This window comes from Chionomys nivalis, chromosome 26 (assembly GCF_950005125.1).
Source record: "Chionomys nivalis chromosome 26, mChiNiv1.1, whole genome shotgun sequence".
NCBI lineage: Eukaryota > Metazoa > Chordata > Mammalia > Rodentia > Cricetidae > Chionomys > Chionomys nivalis.
This window is the reverse complement of record NC_080111.1, coordinates 36,603,179-36,625,738: the sequence shown is the minus strand read 5'-3', so window position 1 is coordinate 36,625,738 and position 22,560 is coordinate 36,603,179. Positions and strand designations below refer to the sequence as shown.

The window sequence follows — 22,560 nt, the reverse complement described above, 5'->3', positions numbered from 1 at the left end:
CTGTTTCCAAGGCATTGGCGAATCCTTTGTATCAGCAATTCTCCTCTTCTATTCAGCTTAGAAGTGCAGTGCTACCCAACAGATGAGATGCTTTGACACTGTCCACATAGTTAAATATAAATGAAGATTGTATGTAAAGGTTAAATGAAAAGTGCTCAATATCGAGAAGATATTGAAGAAAGTAGGCTTCCCTGACTTTGGCATATTGAAGTTGACAAGAAAGATGTTTGTACACACAGCACCCTGCTCTCAATTCTCTAAGAGGATTAAGCCCCAAGCGCAAAGTTATTCAGAGGTCTGTCCCTAGGTCTAGGAATTAACAGGACCGTGTGGGACTTCACAATGTAGGGAATATGGCGGCAGGTTCCCACACGGATCCCAGGAGTACACAACATACTGTCTCCCGCACCTCACCCTCTGCTCCTCCACATCTGGAGACAGCATTCCCCCGCTCACCATGTTGTGGTTTCTCAGCTCGCCAAAGTTCTCAGTTTACTAACTCCCTGCAGCAGCAACTTCACCGCAACACAGGAAACCACTGGTGCCAGCTCCTCTGCAAAATCGAGATTGAATGCGGAAGGTAGAATGAATCTCAACATGTACGTAAAAAGTGGGCTTATTAGAATGTCTCACAAGCTGTGTTTCAGGTTGTCTAAAAATAGCTACTTATAAATGACAATTGAAGAATTTAGTAGATTGCTTCTCAGCCTTTTACCAAAGATCAAGTGAAGAATCCCGTACTCGTTCAGCCCTTAAGGCTTGATGTCTCAGCTGGTTTTAAGTATTCACCAAAATTTCAAAAAAGTAGTCTCTAGTACTAGTAAAGGAATGAGCTTGGTAGCCAGAGCACGGTGACAAAAAAGAGACTTTTCTGCTTCAATATACTTTCTATGTAATTGCTGCTACCAGAAGGTGAGAAGGTTAAAGTTGGATCATAGTCTTGTTTGATTCAGATTTTCTAGTTTTGGTGATTTCAAGACAGGATATTTTTTGTGTAGGTTTGGAACTCATTCGGTAGTCCAGACTGGTCTCAAACTCAGAAAAATCCCAGTGCCTCTTGTTGTGCCCATATTATGACCCCCAGAGAGAGACCACCAGAGAGGTCCAGACTGTAATAAGCAAGGTTTAATCGGCATGATGCAAACATGTTTGGAACTCTTCTCTATTCCCATTACAGCAAGGTAGAGAGGAGTTGTATCTCCTCTGTGGGGTCAGCTTTTTTTTTTGGGGGGGGGGTTTCGAGAGAGGGTTTCTCTATGGTTTTGGAGCCTGTCCTGGAACTAGCTCTTGTAGACCAGGCTGGTCTCGAACTCACAGAGATCTGCCTGCCTCTGCCTCCCGAGTGCTGGGATTAAAGGTGTGTGCCACCACCGCCGGCCTAAGCTTTTAAAGAAATAAAAAAAGAGAATCTTTGCTGCTGCTTTGGCATGGGTACAAGGACTTTTGCTCCCTCCATTCTGTTAAGTCAGCTTTCTCCTTGTTCTTAGAGCAAGGTCACTGTCCTTCACTTAGGCCATATTTAACAGCCTGTACCAGGTGGCTGGCTGGGCTGAGCTAAGTGACCTTGTGCTCAGAATCTCCTGGGTGGGAGAGAGGAAGGTCACTATCTTCCTGGGAAAACCATCTGCTGGGAAATTTCTTCTTGCCCCTTTGAGAATGAGGGATGAGGGTTCCACATTCCCCATTCTTTTTGGTCCTAAGCTCAATCATGAGCTGGCTTTGCTAACATTGGCCAAATTGTATTTTACAATTATAGAATCATTTTTATGTTTTTTTTTTGACTTATCATTTTAACCAGAGATGATTGGATGATGTATTCTTTTAACTGCTTCTAGCGGATTTTAGGGCATTGATGTAAAGGGTTAACAAAGGTAAAATATTAATCAAAAAGAGAAAATTTTAGGAACATTTGGATTGTGGATTTTGTTGAAGAGCCAAGGAGCATTTACATTGACTAGACTGGTCCACATCAGTTTTTAACAAGTCCATGGTCCACAGTCATTTGGAGCAGGTTGTAGTCAGCAATTGATGCTTGTTTTTGTCCACCAACCAAAGCAAAACCTGTTGAGACAAATTTAAACTAGGACCAGAAGTTAATTAATACATTTGAAACTTTTGGGCCCATATTAAAATTCATATTATAGAAATAGCAAATAACACATCACTATAAAACAGTAAAAATAGACTTATACCTTTGAGTCCCAGCAAAAACACAGAAAATCCTGAGCTTGTAACCTAAATAGTATATAGTCATTGTTTTATTGTTTATGAACTTTTATGTCCTCAGATTTTATATATAATGAGCTAACAAGCTGGCTATAGCTTTGTGTAAGGATCTGGATATCCTCTTTGCTCTTAAATTGATATTATAGCTGGCCTAGCCATTAATACAGAAATCTTAGAAGGATAAATAAATTATACTTAAGTTCAGACAAAACAGAAAAGTGACAGAGACCAGCCCATATACAGTCATACCAAGGTCATCATAGCATTGGAGGCAGAAGTATCAGAACAGCAAGCTTTACCAGACCTATAAGGTGATTGGTTTCTGTGGAAAAGGGACGTGGAGAAGACTGACCTTATTTGTCTAGGCAAAAGTGGTGCAATCAATTCTTCAAGGTACTAGTGTTTGTTCACAGTCTGCGCTAGGTCCTGGCAGCCAGTGCTGTACTAGGGGTTCATTGTTCCCAGTGGTCAGCATTGTTGTTATCCAGGTGGAGATATAGTGGTGTCCCATAATCTTCATTGGAGACCTTGGGTCACTGTTAGGATCTCAGGGTCTCTGTCTGATATAAGCTTTTTAAATTTTATTTTAAATGCCATTTTTATAGATCTCTGAAGTATTTGGGGCTGTTTAGGTATCTCTGATTAGACAGACTTTATTTTAAATTACGTGTTTTAAGATTTGAAACATATATAGGGGACTAAATAAGGCTTATCTATCTCTGCATTTATATTACTACTTTGAGGATGATTGATTATTAACTAGTTTTTTTTTTCCTTTTTTTTTTTGGTTTTTCGAGACAGGGTTTCTCGGTAGCTTTGGAGCATGTCCTGGAACTCCCTTTGTAGACCAGGCTGGCCTCAAACTCACAGAGATCCACCTGCCTCTGCCTCCTGAGTGCTGGGATTAAAGGCGTGCGCCACCAGTACCCGGCTGCTCTTTATATATTTTGGAGATCAGACCTTTGTCTGTTGCAGGGTTGGTGAAGATCTTCTCCCAGTCAGTAGGTTGCCTATTTGTCTTTGTGACAGTGTCCTTTGCTTTACAGAAGCTTCTCAGTTTCAAGAGGTCCCATTTATTCAATGCTGTCCTTAATGTCTGTGTGGCTTGGGTTATACCTAGGAAGCGGTCTCCTGTGCTCATATGTTGTAGAGTACTTCCCACTTTCTCTTCTATCAGATTCAGTGTGGTCGGATTTATATCGAGGTCTTTGATCCATTTGGACTTGAGTTTTGTGCATGGTGATAGATATGGATCTATTTTCATTCTTCTACAGGTTGGCATCCAGTTATGCCAGCACCATTTGTTGAAGATGCTTTCTTTCTTCCATTGTTTATTTTTAGCTCCTTTGTCGAAAATCAGGTGTTCATAGGTTTGTGGGTTAAAATCCGGGTCTTCTATTCGATTCCATTTGTCGACTTCCCTGTTTTTATGCCAATACCAAGCTGTTTTCAATACTGTAGCTCTGTAATAGAGTTTGAAGTCAGGGATGGTAATGCCTCCAGAATTTCCTTTATTGTATAAGATTGTTTTGGCTATTTTGGGTTTTTGGTTATTCCATATAAAGTTGATTATTGTCCTCTCAAGATCTGAGAAGAATTTTGATGGGACCTTGATGAAGATTGCATTGAATCTATAGATTGCCTTTGGTAGAATTACCATTTTTACTATGTTGATCCTCCCAATCCAAGAGCTAGGGAGGTCCTTCCATTTTCTGGTATCCTCTTCAATTTCTTTCTTCAAAGAATTAAAGTTCTTGTCAAATAGATCTTTCACTTCCTTGGTCAGAGTTACCCCAAGATATTTTATGCTATTTGTGGCTATCGTGAAAGATGATGCTTCTCTGATTTTTTCTCTCTGCTTCCTCATCCTTTGTGTATAGGAGGGCAACTGATTTTTTGGAGTTGATCTTGTATCCTGACACATTACTAAAGGTGTTCATCAGCTATAGGAGTTCTTTGGTGGAGTTTTTGGGGTCGCTTATGTACACTATGAAATCATATGCAAATAACAAAAGTTTAAATTCTTCCTTTCTGATTCAAATCCCCTTGATCCCCTTATGTTGTCTTATTGCTATTGCTAGAACTTCAAGTACTATATTGAAGAGGTATGGAGAGAGTGGACAGCCTTGTCATGTTCCTGATTTGATGGAGGAGTTACTTTCATTTAATAAAGAAACTGCCTTGGCCCATTTATAGGCCAGCCCTTAGGTGGGTGGAGTAAACAGACAGAATGCTGGGAGAAAGAAGCCGAGTCAGGAGTCGCCATGATTCTCCCACTCCAGACAGACGCAGGTTAAGATCCTCCCTGGTAAGCCAGCTCGTGGGGCTACACAGAATATTAGAAATGGGTTAGATCAATATGTAAGAGCTAACCAATAAGAGGCTGGAACTAATGGGTCAGGCAGTGTTTAAAAAAATACAGTTTCCGTGTAATTATTTTGGGGCATAAGATAGCCATGCGGGCAGCTGGGTGCCGGGGACGCAGCCCTGCCGCTCTTATTACAACAGAGTGGCACCCAACGTGCTAATGAACTCCACGTAAAACCTGAGAGGGCTTGAAAAGGAGAGAGAGAGAGAATTTAAGACAGCTTTTTGCTGTTTGTGGGTTGCGTGCGGCAAAGAAATTGTACTGACTCAGCAACAGGAAAAAACTGGCTGTTTTAAAATGCCGGCTTTCTGGGCTGTGCCGCCATTGCGATCTCTGTCTGGCTCCTGCTGGAGACAGAGCTTTTGAATGGAGCATTTGGAGTAAAGTGCTACGGCTTGCTTGATGGCAATGTGGACTGCTGTGTGCCTGGAACTATGTGTGGCTCAGGGGCACCAAATGGCTCTGAGGCAGGAGGGCTCAGCTCTACCATGCTAAATTGTGCTGGTCTCAGGCAGGAACTACCATAATTACTGTAATAACAGCGCAGTTAAGGTTTGGACTGAGCAGGACACAGGCGGTACCGTATTATCTGTACATGGTGCAACTTAAGTTTTTAAGAAGTGCTTAACATTTTAAGAAATGCTCCTGGATAGTAAAAAAATTACAGATTTACAATAGAACTGATTCAGACACTGTTGGATGAATGTACGTAGGCTAGAGAGAGAAGAAACAAATATAGAGAATAAAGTTAATGGTTTAAAAAAAAGGGTAAAGTCTTTAAAGAGACAGAGTACAGATAGTTGTAGATTAAAAGAAATAAAGAAAAATAAGCCACGTAAAAATGGAAAATTCACAGAGAGTCTGGATTCTTTGTATTATTGTGTTTTCTTTAAAATTTTTGACTGTAAAGGAGCTAAGTGCAGAGAGATATTTCATTATATGGGCTGCCAAGCTAAACCAGAATGGATACAAGGGTATTATGATTTCAGAATTTGGGATTAAGGATATGATGCTTCGGAGAGGGTCTTCTTTTGTTTTCACAGAGGATGCGACCCTGTGGATTTCTTCTATCCCAATATGGTATGATAGACCACGCCCTCCTGAAAGGTTACTGTCAACACCCTCAAAAAATTGCTTCACTCAACTGCCCACTGAGATGAACCTGGCACACAGGTTATACTGTGAAAGACCTGAATAACAGCGCCCCCATTCAGCAGGAAGCAGTTTGGAGAGAAAAAACTGCGCCCATATTCCCAAATATTGTTTATAAATGTTCTTTTACATTTAAAGGGCGAAATGATATAGGTATAAATAATTTACATTGGTATAGATTTTAAGGTCAATTTTGTTATGTGTATATGTATTTCTGATCTTGATTAAGGTATTGTGATTGTGTAGTTCATTTAAAAATGTAATGTATAATTAGGAAATATAGGTTGCTAATGGATAATCATCAATAATAGTCAAATTTGTAGTCATGTTAGTTAGATTTTCTAGATATATATAGATATATTTCAGTTAGATAGGCATTCTTCATATCTTTCAAAGACTGCAGAATATGGCATTTAAATGTTTTAATAACTTAGGACTTTTCATGACAATGAGACACGTCTGCTCCTGGCAGCACCAATCTACTTCAAGAGGAAGATGGGCATCGAAGAGGCTCCTTATGGAGTTGGTTAGCCATTTGGGCACAAAACTGTTTTGCCTGGACTGATGCATGAACTGGAAACAAAGAACCCGCAGAAAGAGGACTGCTGAACTTGCCTAAAGGTGAGATGATCTTTCGGGATTCCTGCCTCATGAAAGAGTCTGCGAGACATTCTGCAGGACACAGCAGAAAGTGACTGAACTGTCTTTGGAATTTCCTGCTTGATGAAAATGTCTGCTGGATACTATGGGCCTGAAGGCTGAAGATGGATGCCCCAATGGTACAAAAGAACTTTGGGTGACTGTCCAGGCAGTGAGATGTCTCTGTCATTTCTAGAGTTTTGGATCTCTTGTTTGCTTAGGTAATATTATATCCTTCTGGAGTCTTTGATGGAGTTGAAGAATGGATAGATAGTTATAGTTTTCCTTAGTTATGATAAGAGATAAAATAGATATAAATATTGTAACTGTAATTCTTGCTTGATAACCATTTTGTTATATGTAATTTTACTATGTTAAAGTTAAAGTCTTTCTTTTTTGTTTAAACAAAAAAAGGGGAAATGATGGAGGAGTTACTTTCATTTAATAAAGAAACTGCCTTGGCCCATTTATAGGCCAGCCCTTAGGTGTGTGGAGTAAACAGACAGAATGCTGGGAGAAAGAAGCTGAGTCAGGAGTCGCCATGATTCTCCCACTCCAGACAGACGCAGGTTAAGATCCTCCCTGGTAAGCCAGCTCGTGGGGCTACACAGAATATTAGAAATGGGTTAGATCAATATGTAAGAGCTAACCAATAAGAGGCTGGAACTAATGGGTCAGGCAGTGTTTAAAAGAATACAGTTTCCGTGTAATTATTTTGGGGCATAAGATAGCCATGCGGGCAGCTGGGTGCCGGGGACGCAGCCCTGCCGCTCATATTACAACACTGATTTTAGTGGGATGACTTTGAGTTTCTCTTCATTTAATTTGATGTTAGCTGTCAGCTTGCTGTAAATAGCTTTTATTATATTTAGGTATGACACTTGTATCCCTAATCTCTCCAAGACCTTTATCATAAAGGGGTGTTGAATTTTGTCAAATAATTTTTCAGCATCTAATGAAATGATCATATGTTTTTTTCTTTCAGTTTATTTATATGATGGATTACATTGATAGATTTTCGTATGTTGAATCAGCCCTGCATCTCTGGGATGAAGCCTACCTGATCATAATGGATAATTTTTCTAATGTGTTCTTGGATTCAGTTTGCCACACAAAGACTCAACCAAGAAAAGAGAATTACAGGCCAATATCACTCATGAACATCGACACAAAAATTCTCAATGAAATACTGGCAAACCAAATTCATTAACTAGTATTTTTAACAGACCAGAACTATATACCTTATTTTGTCAGCTTGAACCTTTAAATTAATGATTTTAGCAAAGACAATGAGACTCTAATCTAAATATTAATAGTATGAAACATTTTATAAGCATATATGTTTTATAACCTAATTTATTGTAGCTAATGCTTCTGGTGACTATCATTTGGCATTGGTGTTTTTTTCTTGTAACTTTTCTTGAGGAGTCTAGTCCCAGCTATTCTGGGTGGTAACTGACATTCTCATATATCAATAAAGAACAGCATAAAACAGTTTTTAACACTATCTATATCAAAAAGATATTTAAATTTTTGTGAACCTGAATGTAAAGACCAGAGCTCAGAGAAAAATTACAAGTACAAAACTTATAATTATCAAAGACTAATTTTTTAATGAAACAAGCATACAAATTTTCTTAAGAAATAAACATGATGGCCGGGCGGTGGTGGCGCACGCCTTTAATCCAAGCACTTGGGAGGCAGAGGCAGGCGGATCTCTGTGAGTTCGAGACCAGCCTTTTCTACAAGAGCTAGTTCCAGGACAGGCTCCAAAACCACAGAGAAACCCTGTCTCGAAAAACAAAAACAAAAAAAAAGAAAGAAAAAAGAAATAAACATGACTTTTAACAAAACAAACAAGTTTTTTTTTAAAAAAAAAACAGAATTAACCGTTAATCATTTAGGTACAAGAAATTACAGCAAACATTTTTTGGCGTTTTATAATTTTTTTATATGTTTTGTGACTTTTTATATACCTTTCTTTTGGGGGGGGCTTTCGAGACAGGGTTTCTCTGTAACTTTGGTGCCTGTCCTGGAACTAGCTCTTATAGACCAGGCTGGCCTCAAACTCCCAGACATCCGCCTGCCTCTGCCTCCGAGTGCTTGGATTAAAGGCGTGCACCACCACCACCCGGCTTTATATACCTTTTGTACTTTTTTATAACCCATATTTTTTTCCTATGGAAACAAAAGTATTTTTAGACATAATGTATCTTTGACATTTATTTTTAAATCAACATTTTTTAAAGTTACAAGTTGGTATAATTAAAAATTTCTTGTAAGCAATATCAGGACAGGAAAGGGTTACGATGAGAAACTGCTGGCCAGCAGAAGTACCTTGAGTGTTATCATACTAAAGAACTTGGCTCAGACAAAAAAATAGGCACAGAGAGTGTCCTTGGCTGCCAAAGCTTTTTTAATTTTTAATTTTTTTTAAATATTTATTTATTATGTATACAATAGTCTGTCTGCATGTATGTTTGCAAGCCAGAAGAGGGCACCAGACCCCATTACAGATGGTTGTGAGCCATCATGTGGTTGCTGGGAATTGAACTCAGGACTAACCACTAAGCCATCTCTCCAGGCAGCCAAAGCTTTTTTTTTTTTTTTTTTTTTGGTTTTTCGAAACAGGGTTTCTCTGTGGTTTTGGAGCCTGTCCTGGAACTAGCTCTTGTATACCAGGCTGGTCTCGAACTCACAGAGATCCGCCTGACTCTGCCTCCCAAGTGCTGGGATTAAAGGCATGTGCCAATGTTGTAATAAGAGCGGCAGGGCTGCATCCCAGCACCCAGCCGCCCGCATGGTTAGCTTATATCCCGAAATAATTACATGGAAACAGTATTCTTTTAATCACTGCCTGGCCCATTAGTTCCGGCCTCTTATTGGCTAGCTCTTACATATTGATCTAACCCATTTCTAATATTTTGTGTAGTACCACGAGCGGGCTTACCAGGAAAGATCTTAACCTGCGTCTGTCTGGAGTGGGAGAATCATGGAGACTCACTGACTCGGCTTCTTTCTCCCAGCATTTTGTTCTGTCTATTTCGCCTACCTAATTTTCTGTCCTATTAAAGGGGCCAAGGCAGTTTCTTTATTACTTAACCAATGAAACAACAGATAGAAAGATGACCCACCTCCATCAAGCCAAAACCACCCGGCCGGCCAAAACTTTTTTAAAACAGTTTTTGTTGACCTTTTTTTTGACCATGAATTCAGATTCTCTGTTTTACATTTACTCAGATTTTTAATTGCAAGCAGTCAATTCCCTGCCACCAGCGTGCATATCCCTCTCTCCTGTCAAAGCAAAGGCCCTCAAGATACAGAGGGAGAACAAGAGAGAGGGGGCTTCTCTGTTCTGCTTCAGCCAGCCTCTCTGGCACGAGCTCCAACTCCTTTCTTCTGAAGAGGCATTCCTCTGCCCTCAGCCAGGTGCATGATGATTTTGCCTCCTGCTCTGTCCCAGGTGCCACTGCTCCCTGGTCTTGGAGCCCCACAGGCCCCAAAGATCCTCTGCCACGTTGCATTTTCCAGTCTCAAGGCTTAGCTCTCAGCATCCAGGCAGTGTATTCTCTGCCATCAGACCTGGCTCAGGGCTAGGGATACAGACCCTAGATGAGCTGCTGTCAAGTCATCTGTATTTTTATATTTAAGTTTTGTCTTATTTTTTAGTCCTTGTCAGTCTAGTCTTAAACATAATAAACAAAGAGACAACAGTTATCTGGAACTCCAGAGGATCACCATCCACTGGATGTAGTGGCCCCAAAGATATTCCAAGTCATAAGCATGCATGCCCTACCCTCTGCACACCCAGTTCCTTTCTGGTGCTCTCCAAGATTTTCCCTCTCTCTTCATCTCCAGGGGCTGCAGGGGAGGTGGCTAGGGCTCCAGAGGAGATGAAGGATCCTCTAGGATAGAAGTTGAGAGAGATAGAAAACAAAGCAACAATTACCATAACATAACACAAAAAGACTTTGACAAATTCCTGGGACAAGACACAGTGACATTTTCTCCTGTGGTGGAAAAACTCAGACAGCTTTCTTTGAGGTAGCTGCAAATGACCCAGGGATGGGAGAATGCTGGCCCCTATCTATTGACCCAGGACTTCGAGAATTCCCATCTGGGAGCAAAACTCCCTATCTAAAAATGGCCCGGGGCCCTTGTCTGGAAAAGACCTGGGAGAAGGAGAATTCCCATCCCTCTCTGGAAATGGTGGAAAAGGCATTCTTTGATTCTCCAGGGTCTCTGTACAAGCATGTCCCCTTCAGAGAACACCTGTCAATACCAAAATCCCGGTACAAAACCAAAGCAGCCATGGTGAGACAGACAAGACAAAATGATAGAGACAGAGACAAGAGACAAAAGACAAAGAGAGCTCTCTCACTGGTAGATGCTAATATACCTCCAGACATTCACCATCCCACTGGAATCTCTGGGGTTCCAGGCCCATGCACCAAATGTTGTGCTCAGATTATGACTCCCAGAGAGGGACCACCAGAGAGGTCCAGACTGTAATAAGCAAGGTTTAATCAGCATAATAAAACATGTTTGGAATTCATCTCCTCCCTCTTACAGCAAGGTAGAGAGGAGTTATATCTTCTCTGTGTGTAAGCTTTTAAAGGCATAACTACTAAGAGATTCTTTGAAGCTGCTCTGGCACGGGTACAAGGACTTTTGCTCCCTCCCATTCTGGTAAGTCAGTGAAAGACCCCAAGTGCTGAGGAGACTCTCCTTCAAGTCTTGGGATAACATGACCTCCCAGTAACTCACGAGAGACTGTCCTTGCTGCAATAACATGAGGCTTTAATTGATGAGATGGGAACCAGTGCACTGGGGCCGAGACTCATAACCCACGCAGGGGAAGTGTTCGACCCCTAGTGACCTGGAGAAGGGCTTTTTATAGGAAGAAACCACAGCCTAGTAATCCAAAAGGGGCAGGGAGGGTGTCACAGAAAAATCACAAGGGGGCAACTTCCTGCCTCTCAAAATCACTCAAGGTCATAATCAGCTTGTTACTGAAACACAGTATTCCAAAAATACCTAATGATAATCACAAGGGGGAAACTCTCTGTTTCTCAAGATAATTCTCTATGTAACTTTATCTTCGGCTAGTTCCTGAAACACAGTCACTGAACTGGCTAATGCTAGATTCCTGATTCTTCTCTTCCTGTTTAGATTTTTGCTATTTTCTTCCTGCTGGGGGGGGGGTCTGGATTTATCCAGGTCTTCCATCAGCTTTCTCCTTGTGCTTAGAGCCACTGTCCTTGAGTTAGGCCATCTTTATCAGCTTGTACCAGCTAGCTGGCTGTGAAAGACCCCCGGTGTGGGGAGACTCCCACTCAAGTCTCCAGATAACACAACCCCCCCCCAGTAACTCACAAGAGGCCATCCTTGCTGCAATCAAATGAGGCTTTAATTGATAAGATGAGACGGGAACCAGTGCACTGGGGCCGAGACTCATAACCCACGCAGGAGAAGAGTTCGACCCTGAGTGACTGGGAGAAGGAGTTTTTAAGGGAAGAAACCACAGCTCAGAAATCCAAAAGGGTCATAGGAAATTCCGAAAATCCAGTGATGGAAACAAGGGGGCACCTCCCTGCCTCTCAGGACCACTTCCAAGGTCATAATCAGCTAGTTCCTAAAACACAGTCCAAAGACAATCACAAGGGGGAAACTCCCTGTTTCTAAAGATTATTCTCAAGATTACAATCTAACTTTATCTTCAGCTAGTTTCTGAAACACAGTCATTGAACTGGCTAATCATAGATTTTTGATTCTTCTCTTCCTGCTGTTGGGGTCTGGATTTATCCAGGTCTTTCAGCTGGGCTGATCTAAGTGACCTTCTGCTTGGAATTTTGCAGGTGGGAGAGGTGAAGGCCACTAACTTCCTGAGAAAACATCCTGCTAAGAAATTACTTGTCGCAACTTTGATAATAAGGGGTGAGGGTACCATACCTCTTGCTCCTGAGTCATGTGTTAAAAGTGTGCATGACCACCAAGCAGCTAAATGTGGGTTATATTATGTCAAATTATCCATATTAATGGAGGAATTTTCCATTTCAAATCCTTTAAGTAAAATCTCTCTCAGGTATAATTAATTCTTTGTGTATTAGTTAATTCCAGAGGTAGTCAGTTGGACTATCAAAAATAGCCATTTTAACAGCTAAGACAAAAGAAATGGGAAAAAAAAACTATTGCTTGTAGGAGGCACAAAGTTCATGAGAGTTATTTTTAAAATAGTGCTTTTCCTCAACAAAGGAAGGATGGGGATTTTGCTTAGGATGTCTGAACATGCTCATGTAATGTTCTCCCTTTTCTTAAGCATTCTAAATTAACAAATCCACTAGTGAACATGATTACAATGTAAAAACAGATATTTAGGGACATTCTTACCACAAAGTCTTGTAGGAACATATTTAAATTAGACAAATGATGGAAAGAAATGTCTCTGGCATGTTCATATTTTACCATAAGGTCTTACTTGAAAATCAAGTAGATGACACTGTGAAAAGCTGATTGTCAATCTTGATGTTTGATCTAAAAGATAACTTTACCAACACCATATATCTCACAGACACAAAAGATAGAGAACACAAAACCAGAAAACTTCAAGGAAATGTCACCTAACGCCCCTCTCTACAGTGCTCCTGGATGAACAGTTATGATGATCTCTGTTACTCTCAGAGCGAAGCTGGTTTTGCTCTGAGCAGGGTGGCAAGGCAGAAAGCCACAGCTGCTTCCATGGAAGGAAAGAAGGAGTCCATTTTAATTACACCTGGCTTGTTGTCTTCTCAGGGTCAGGACATCACTGTAGAGAATTTCATTCTTTCTTTTTTCTAAACTTAAAGAATCTTTAGTTATTTGGTGTTTTGCTTGCATGTGCCTATGCACAGTACCTACAGAGGGCAGAAGAAGGGATGAGATACCTGGGATTTGAATCAGAACAAATGGTGAGCTAGCATGCAGGGGCTAAGAATGGAATCAGGGTCTTCTGTGAAAACTCTGGGCCATCTATCTAGACCCTCTTTTTAATTTATAATTAATCTTTAAAAATTGTTAATCAAAAGACAATACATCATTTCTTATCTCTTTATTCCATCTCTGCCACAAATCCCTTCCAACTTCATCCTTGTTAAGTGTGGGTCAATAAGTATGCTGAAATACATAAATATGTCATGCCTAAATCTGCAAAGTCTCCAAAAAGCCAACAAAAAGATCAAGTCCTATATATAAAAGCAAAGATCCTTTATTTTATGCAAGTTTGTAAACTCGATCTCTCTGCATGTCCAGCATATAGGAATAACTGGAAAGCCTTGAGCTGAGATAGAGTTGGGGTTTTATAGTAGTAAAGGTGGGGGTGAGGGGTTTCTAAGGTTCAGCACCTCTGATTGGCTGACATTTGCCTAGGGGTGTCCTGGTGAGTTTGTGCTGGTAGGTGATCCTATCTAGAGCTGTTGGAATGCTAAGCATTTCCTTTGGATGGTCTATTTTGGGTGGTGCTTGGGTAATCTCAGTTTACATTGATATGGATTTTTGTAAATTGATACAAATTTATAGTTGTTTTGTTAGAAAATTACATATATATATGTTTCTAATCTTGATCAAAGTATTGTACCTATATACCTTATTTAACAATTTAATGCAAATTTGTACACCTTGAAAGTTATTAGTATCAACTAATTAGAATATCATGAAATATAAATTAATAGTCATCAGTTATAATTCATCATATCTGGTATATTTTCAAAGTCAAGCTGAGATATATTTTAGATAGCCTATGACAAATGGGCATGACTTACCATGGGTATGTTTTTCTCTGTAAATGTGACCAAAAAAAGGAAGTAGAAGTTTATGTTCTCTCTTTGTTAGTCAGAGCTGGTGCAATCCTGGCTGTTGGTCATCATAGCTCTTGGGAGAATTACATGACAGGAGCATCTAGAACAGTGGCATCTACCTAGTTCTCTATTTCTGAGTTTATTTTTCCTTTGAACCCTGAATAAATTGTTAAATACACTTTTGTGGGATTTCACTTTAATAGGAAGCATGGTGGTGTGCACGCAGACTTGGTACTAAAGAAAGAGCTGAGAGCGCTACATCCAAATCACTAGACAGCAGGTAGTGAAAAATACTTATATGTCCCTTGACCAAAGAATAAACAAGGAAAGTGTAGTACATTTACACAACTGAGTACTACACAGTAAAATATGACATCTTGAAATTTGCAGGCAAATCGATGGATCTAGAAAACATTATATTGATTGTGGTAATGCCTACCCAGAAAGAAATATTGTATGTACTCACTCATAAGTAACATTTAGACATAAAGCAAAGAAAAACCAGCCTATAATTCACAATTCCAGAGAACCTAGACAACATGAGGATCCTAAAAGAGACATACATGAATCTAATATACATGGAAAGTAGAAAAAGACAAAGTCATGACATCTATTAGTTCTCAAACACAGTGATGTTTGTTTATATAGCTTGATGCCATGTAATAGAAAAGAACATTTTCATTCCTGTGCTATTGACATGATATTTTTATGAATTCTGATGTCATCATCACATTTCCAAACAATAATTATTCAGTTTCTACATTTCCTTATGCTAGAGGACCTGACAGACCCATGTGGGATGTAATGTGTGTTATGTATATAAGACAAAGCCTATTCCTGATTATATCTTGAGCCTGAAGAAACAATGGAGTCAATTCTACATCATCTGGTATAAATTCTGTGGTTTCAATATGCAAAATTACTCTTTCTGCATATTGCAAATCAATAACTATGTTGAGAAGTCCTTTAAAATCCCTTAGTACAGAAAATAGAACACTAAGACAAATAACTATTAAAGGGGCTAAAGATAATCTAAGATAAACCATAATTGTGCTCTAAACCTATATCATCCAAACCTCTCCGCAATCACAAAAGTTCTAATCAATTGATTGTTCTTGCAGAAGACCCCGTGTGGGTGTGGCATTCTTCAGGGAACAACTGTGCCATTAGGCAGAAATTCACAATGACTGGAAATGTTACTGAGAAGTTTCTTTATTACATGGGGACAAGAAAGCAGAGAGAAGGAATACAGGAAAGGCCAGGGAAATATATAACTTGCACGGTACATCTCCAGTGACCTACTTCCTCAAACTATACTCTAAAGATCACACTAATCCCAAATGGTGCCACCATCTGGGAAACAAGTCAATAAGCATATGAACTATGGGATCATTTCATTTTCAAACTCTAACAAGGGCAATGAACTCCTAAATACTAAAGCTAGACTTCACAATTGCTAGCCATTCTGTGTCATCTGTTTATCTAACATCTATCCATCTGTTCACACGGAGATGGCAGTGGGGCATGGGGGGATATTAAAGTACTAGTGCAAGAATTTGATACCTGATTTTGGGTTCTTAGCACCCACATAAAATGTCAGGTTCTGAAGGCTTATGCCTGTAATTCCAGGTAAGGGAAAGAAGCAGACAAAAAGATTCCTGGGATTTATTGATTAGCTAGAGTAGGAGAATTTGAGTGCTCCACTTTGAGATACTGTCTCTAAAAAATTAGAAAGACAGATTGATAGGTACATAGATAGGTAGGTAGAGAAAGCACTTGGGGTCCAATCTCAAGGCTATATGGAACTATCTGACAAACTAAACCAAAACTAAACAATGCTGACAGAATATCTGTAGTTAAGAGGGCCTGAGAAGACAGGTGAGCTTCTTGTGAGAAGAAGGAACTCAGTTTAAGCCCAAGAATCCATGCTGAAGAGAAAACGAAAAAAAGTATGGTCACAAGGACTTTTCACACCAGTAATGGGAAAGGGACATGGAGACAAATGAGTACCTGGGGCTTGTTGGTCAGCTAGCCTAGTCTACTTGGAAAGTTACAAAGCAATCATAGAGCCTATCTGAAAAGAAATAGAAAATAAAAGTTTGGTGAAATCAAAGTCCAGAAACCAGAGATTTACTTCTGTCTTCCAAATATATACAATCACATACTTATATTTCCACAAGTATATACACACAGAATGCCCAAACACACACACAGATATACAATAGCATATACAAATTCATACAATAATACATACAATTCATTGCTAGCTTTGATTGTGTCTTTCTATGGTTATTTATGCTGGTTTGTATTTGTAATACACACATTCTCAGCTATTGACTAGGTCTGATGTAAAAAAAGATATCAGCTTTGTGACAGGTTTTGAATATTTTGCAAAACAAATCCCATGTACAAGGAACATCTGTGGTGGAGTGATTTTTCTGTTGTATACTCTGAAGATTTGTCACTCAATTTGCTTTAATAAAACAATGACTGGCCAGCAGATAGGCATGAGACAGAGGGAGCATGTCTAGATTGTGTCGTGCTAATAAATGTTCTACCATGTGGAGAATATGTGTTAACTTAAAAATGTCACAGGTAGTAATAAGCCCGATATATTGGTCAAGTATTTTCAATTATTAAAAGCCTCAATGTAGTTACTTTGAACTGGTATGTAGGAAAGAAATGACTGTTTAGAAATGGCATTCCTATGTGTGGCCAAAATTTTCACATAAAATCTTAAATACCTTGGAAAAGGAATCTAAACACAAAACTACATAGTCAAATGCAGCTTCTCTGTAACTGCCTTTTCTTTGGTGGGCTATGCTAAAGATCAGTGATCAGAGGCTTGCCTCCTTTTACAGATGGCTTTCTGAGTCAGCGTTTGCAGAAAATAGGCAGTTCTTTTAAGAGACATCAAGTTTACTCATACGGTGTCGTTTTCTCTTGCTGTCCTGAGAGCCTAGGTTATGAACCTGCTGACCACACCCCTGTATTTCTGCAAATAAAAAAATCAAAGTATGTGTGGAGCCCTGACTTGATTCACCAGGACAGACATGCTCAGGTGTTAAGGTCAGGTGTTTGTGGTTGAAGCCCACCTTTGGTCTTTTACTCAACATGACTGCATCTTGAATAGTTTCTAGAAAGTATTATTAGGAATCACCTTCAACACCTTCACAGAAATATCCTTTCTTAGTCAGTACACTGATCTCCTTTCCTACTGTGCACTATATCATATAGAAATTTACCATAAAGTTCTGTGTTCAAAGATATGATTGCTGATTTCTACTGAGGCATGGTATTTTCCCCATTTTTAATTCTGTGTCTAATTTCTTGATAGTTCAGAATTTTGAGTTATTTAAATGCATGATGATTATGGTCTACAAACAAAAGTCAGGAATAGAGAAAATTTTAAACTGAATACAAAAGCGATGTGTTTACTGTCATTAGTAGGAGGTGCCACCAATAAATGATAACAACATGATTGCTCTTTGTGGCCAACCAAGAATGATCCACAACCCTGTAGAATAAACTCAAGCAAGGGTACACCTGATAAGTGAGTTTTTATGTTCCAGTTATGGCCAATTGCTTTTGTTAAATAGCCAAATATCTTTTAAAAACTTACATTTTCAGCTTGTTTCCAGATTATTTTTGTACGTTTCCCTCATTTGAGGAAGATATGGGCTTGAATTCTTTAAGAACCAAGACTAAGTTAATTTCCAATACTATCAATCCTTTATTTCTTCTGGGCCAAGGATGAGTTAAGATGAACTTAGATCAGCCTTTTATACCTAACTGCTATTAATGACAGGTTCATGTGCCTGAAAAGAAGGCTTAGCACTTAGAACACTGGTGAGTCACCCAGAGAATCTTTGGTACCCAGCACCCACAAGACAGCTCACAACTGATGGTACCTCCAGTCAGAGGAGAGTAGACACTGTCTTCTGGTCATAACTAGTACCTGAGATACACTTGCTACACTTACTGGTCAAACTCCTACATCTAAATTGAATTTCATTCCTTTTTAAGGTAACATGAAAAAAGCCTAGTTAAAATATAGAATCAAATACAGATCTGTCTTGTCAGTATTTGCACACTTTTGCACCCTAAGAGGCCAGAAGGATGCATCTAATCTTCAGGACCTCCAATTACAGGGAGTTCTGTCCAATCAGATATGGTGCTATGAATCAAACTTGGGTACCCAAGAGGAGTAGTACTCAGGAGACAACTCTCCAGGTCCCACATGTGTCATAATTCTTAAGGTAGAGGAGTCACACTCTTTCTTCTGGCTTTAATCACTTGAAGGATAAAGTCCACTATAGATGGTTGTCAAAGATTCAATGGATGGAAGGTGAATGGAACTTGTATATTTCTTCTTATTTTCATTGTTAAGAGAGCTCTCTCTGTGAAGGAACATTTAAAGGTTGGTTGAAATCCATTTGACTCCAGCTAGATTTTATTAGGAAAATTTCCATAACTTGGGATAGGCTGTCTTTTGTGATCCTTTTGAGATATGATATGTTCATGTAGCCATTGATGCCAGGTATGTATTATGTAGAACAAACTGGCCTCAAACTCACTGAGATTAGACCCACCCACACTCCTGTGTTCTGTGATTAGAGCCATGCACCTCTAAGTTGAGCTGAAATGATTTTAAAGGACTTATTAAGTAAAAAAAAAGTAATGAAAGACTTAAAAGGGAACATCATTGGTTTGATAAATAACAATATTTCTTCAAATTGTATAATTTAAATGGCCAAATCAGTTCATATCTTCAAAATAATGAGTTATTTTTACTGCATTGTCAATCCCATCCATTTAAAAATGTTTGAAGTGAGTTTTTTTGAATACACCTGTGCCATGCTGTGTATGTAGTCCAGATAGGAAAACAGGGGTCTATGATCTACTTCCACTTTGCGAGTTTTAGTCCTTAAACCTAAGGAGTCATTTGACTGCAGAGACACTCAACGACACTTCCTTTGGTTTAAAATTTATTTGTGAACGAGATGATGTAGGAGTGTGTATAAGTAACTGATGAAGTCAACAAATATGAAAAAAAATTGTAAGAGTATTAGGGTAAACAAGATATAGAAGCCAGGTTATCAGACTTAAAGGCAATAAACTTTAATAAATGATGCAATTTTCTGGCATGTAATTTTGGTTCTGAGAAAGTCTAAATACATGTCTTGTTCTCAGAATGAAGAAATTAAAAAATCTGTGCTGGTAAGAATATTTTCACATTGAGACCAGCCTGGTCTACAAGAGCTAGTTCCAGGACAGGCTCCAAAACCACAGAGAAACCCTGCCTCGAAAAACCAAAAAAAAAAAAAAGAATATTTTCACATGCATAGTGGATTGCCTATTCAAATTGTCCCATGATCCTCTATTCTTATATGAAATATCATTTACAATTTGAAAAGAAAACAAGACTTTAATGTTGTAATATTTCTTCTAATTTAATTTCAGCACCAATGAGATGCTTCAGTGAGAAAGGACTCTTATGGGCAAGACTAGAATCCCAACCTCAATTACATCTTGAATTTTTTAGGAAAATGGATGGAGCTAGAAAACATCATTTTGAGTGAGGTATCCCAGACACAGAAGACAATTATCACATGTACTCAGTCATTAAGTGGGTTTTAATCATAAAGCAAAGAAAACCAACCTACAAATCACAGTACTAGAGAACTTAGATGGCATGAGGACACTAAGGAGACATACAAAATTCTAATATACATGGGAATTAGAAAAAGACAAGATCTCCTGAGTAAATTGGGAGGATGGGACCTTGTGGGAGGGCTGAAGGGAAGGGAAGAGGCAGGAGGGGAGCAGCGAAAAATGTAGAGCTCAATAAAGATCAAAAAAATATAAAAGAAAAGAACATTAAGTTATGGTGTCAGATAAACGGTTGATTGCTGATTCTACTACTTTATTGCATCTATAAAAGATAAATGAAAATACTTCTTTGAATACAAATAAGGTATTTAATGTTTCTTAATATTTATTTATCAGTCATTTTAATGTGAATATTGTCAAATCCTGTTGAAAAACCACACACATTTGGAGTTCATCATCTACCCTTGGACTTGTATTCAGAGGGCAGACATATGAGCATCATGAGTTCAAAACTATCCCTGAATATTTACTGACATCCAAGCTAGGATTAATAACAAACAAAAGCTGAAGGGAATTTGTGAAAAGATAAAAATCAAGACCAGAAACAAAAACCCAAAACATTTACCTAAAAAGTATGTTCCCACATGGCCTGACATTTCAATAACCAATGGGAAACAAGTATGATGGGTTTACCATACTATACATTATAGCAGAAAAATACCCATCACTTGGTAAAGGCATAATAAATGATGAACAAAATCCATAGAAATAATATAAAGACTACAAAATAGAATTCACTAAATGGATTTGCTGCACATATAGCTCACTTTAGTACATACCTCAAATATTTCAATGTAGAAACCACAATGCAATGATCTCCACCAGTCTTGAGAAAACATGGTATGTAATTTACTTCCTTCAGGGATATGGTAAAATTTTACTTAAAGCTAAAGAAAACTGTGATGTCTAAAGAAATTAACCAATTGTTGTCATGAATTGAACTTTCTTTTTTCTAAGTTTGTGTTCCTATTTCCAGACTTCAAAAAGATATAAATAGGCTTAAAATATTTAAGGCACTAGAGTCATGCCTAAGTGAGAACTAATGTCAGATGTTTGACAGCTTCTGGTAATTACTTCTGCAATAATATCCAAAATATTATCTTTATGTGGATACAGAATGCACATTCAAATACGCACAGAGACACACACATACATGACATAATTACAATTAAAACGACTTTTAAGACAGTTTTTCACTCATGAACACTTTTCTCCTGTAAACATTCATTCCTGTAAAAGAGGAGCTGAGAGCCATCTTACAGCTTACTTACACAATGAATTGGTTCTTGTAAAGAAAAAGCACACTTAGACTTGAAGTAAAAGAAATTAATTCCTTTTTTTTTTTTTTTGGTTTTTCGAGACAGGGTTTCTCTGTGGTTTTGGAGCCTGTCCTGGAACTAGCTCTTGTAGACCAGGCTGGTCTCAAACTCACAGAGATCCGCCTGCCTCTGCCTCCCAAGTGCTTGGATTAAAGGCGTGTGCCACCACCGCCCGGTCAAGAAATTAATTCTTCTAAGAAAGTTTTCCAGGCCAGGCAGTGGTGTTGTACACCTTTAATCCCAGCACTTGGGAGGCAGAGGCAGAGGCAGAGGTAGAGGCAGAGGCAGAGGCAGAGGCAGGTGGATCTCTTTGTGAGTTAGAGACCATCCTGGTCTATAAGAGCTAGTTCCAGGACAGGCTCCAAAGCTACAGAAAAACCCTGTTTGAAAAAAAAGAAGAAAATAAAAACAAAAAAAGAAAGTTTCCCAGTAGAAATATCTGGTGCTGATTTCCTCCACTCACAAGGGAACATTTCATAATATATGTCCAATTCTTCTGTCATCTTCTGAACTAAGTAAGTTCCCACACAGAAGTATCAATTGTATTTTGGCTCAACTCCAGGAGTTTCTGAAACATTCCAGTGAAAGAGGTATTCACATAAATCGTGAATCAGATTTATTTGAGAAGGAAGAAAACATGAGTATGAATACCTCTGCCAAGTGTGGAAAGGGGAAGCTGCATAGTAAATGAGCATATGGCTCAAATAGGACTTCTTAGTAACAGAGAGCAAAGGAGATTTTGATGGTGGGAATTTGCTGGATTTCAATCGCTGATCCTGAAAAGGCTCAGAGATGGGCTTGATTTTATGCTGAGGGATTGCTTGCTTTTGTGCTCAGTTGGACAAGGATAGAGTTTGTTTTTATGGTTCTGGTTTGAGAGCCAAATTGTGTTTATTTCCTGGCCCCTTTTAATGTTTTAGCTCTTTTCACAGAGATGTTGTTTCTTTAAGTACTTCTAGATTCAGAGATAAGGTGCTTTCTTTTCACTCTGGTTTCAGGAGCAAGGTATATTTCTTTGAATACCCTTTCTCCAACCAATAATGCTTCATAAAATGTTTGTCCATTAGTTTGCAACTTCAAACTAAAATAAAAAGAGGTATCATGATGCTTGAACAAATTGTTGACACTATAAATATTTTTCTATAATATAACTGCTTTTGGTTGAAAAAATAATTAACAATAAGCCCCCAGTTTTTTCGTCAGGTCCAAAGATTATGGTAATATGCACAAACTTAATCAGATTGATTACACACAAAAAGTCTTACTCCTATATGCAGCACAAAACATTCCGACACTGATTTCATTCATAGAGTATCACTACAGTATGATTTTTCTAATGTTTTTAAAGAAC

At 38.8% G+C, this 22,560-nt stretch overlaps 1 pseudogene; it reads left to right on the top strand.

The window, feature by feature from the left end:
• Nucleotides 1-353: 353 nt before the first annotated feature.
• Nucleotides 354-22,560, top strand: part of LOC130866881 (polyadenylate-binding protein 2-like) — a 31,792-nt pseudogene continuing 9,585 nt past the window's right edge.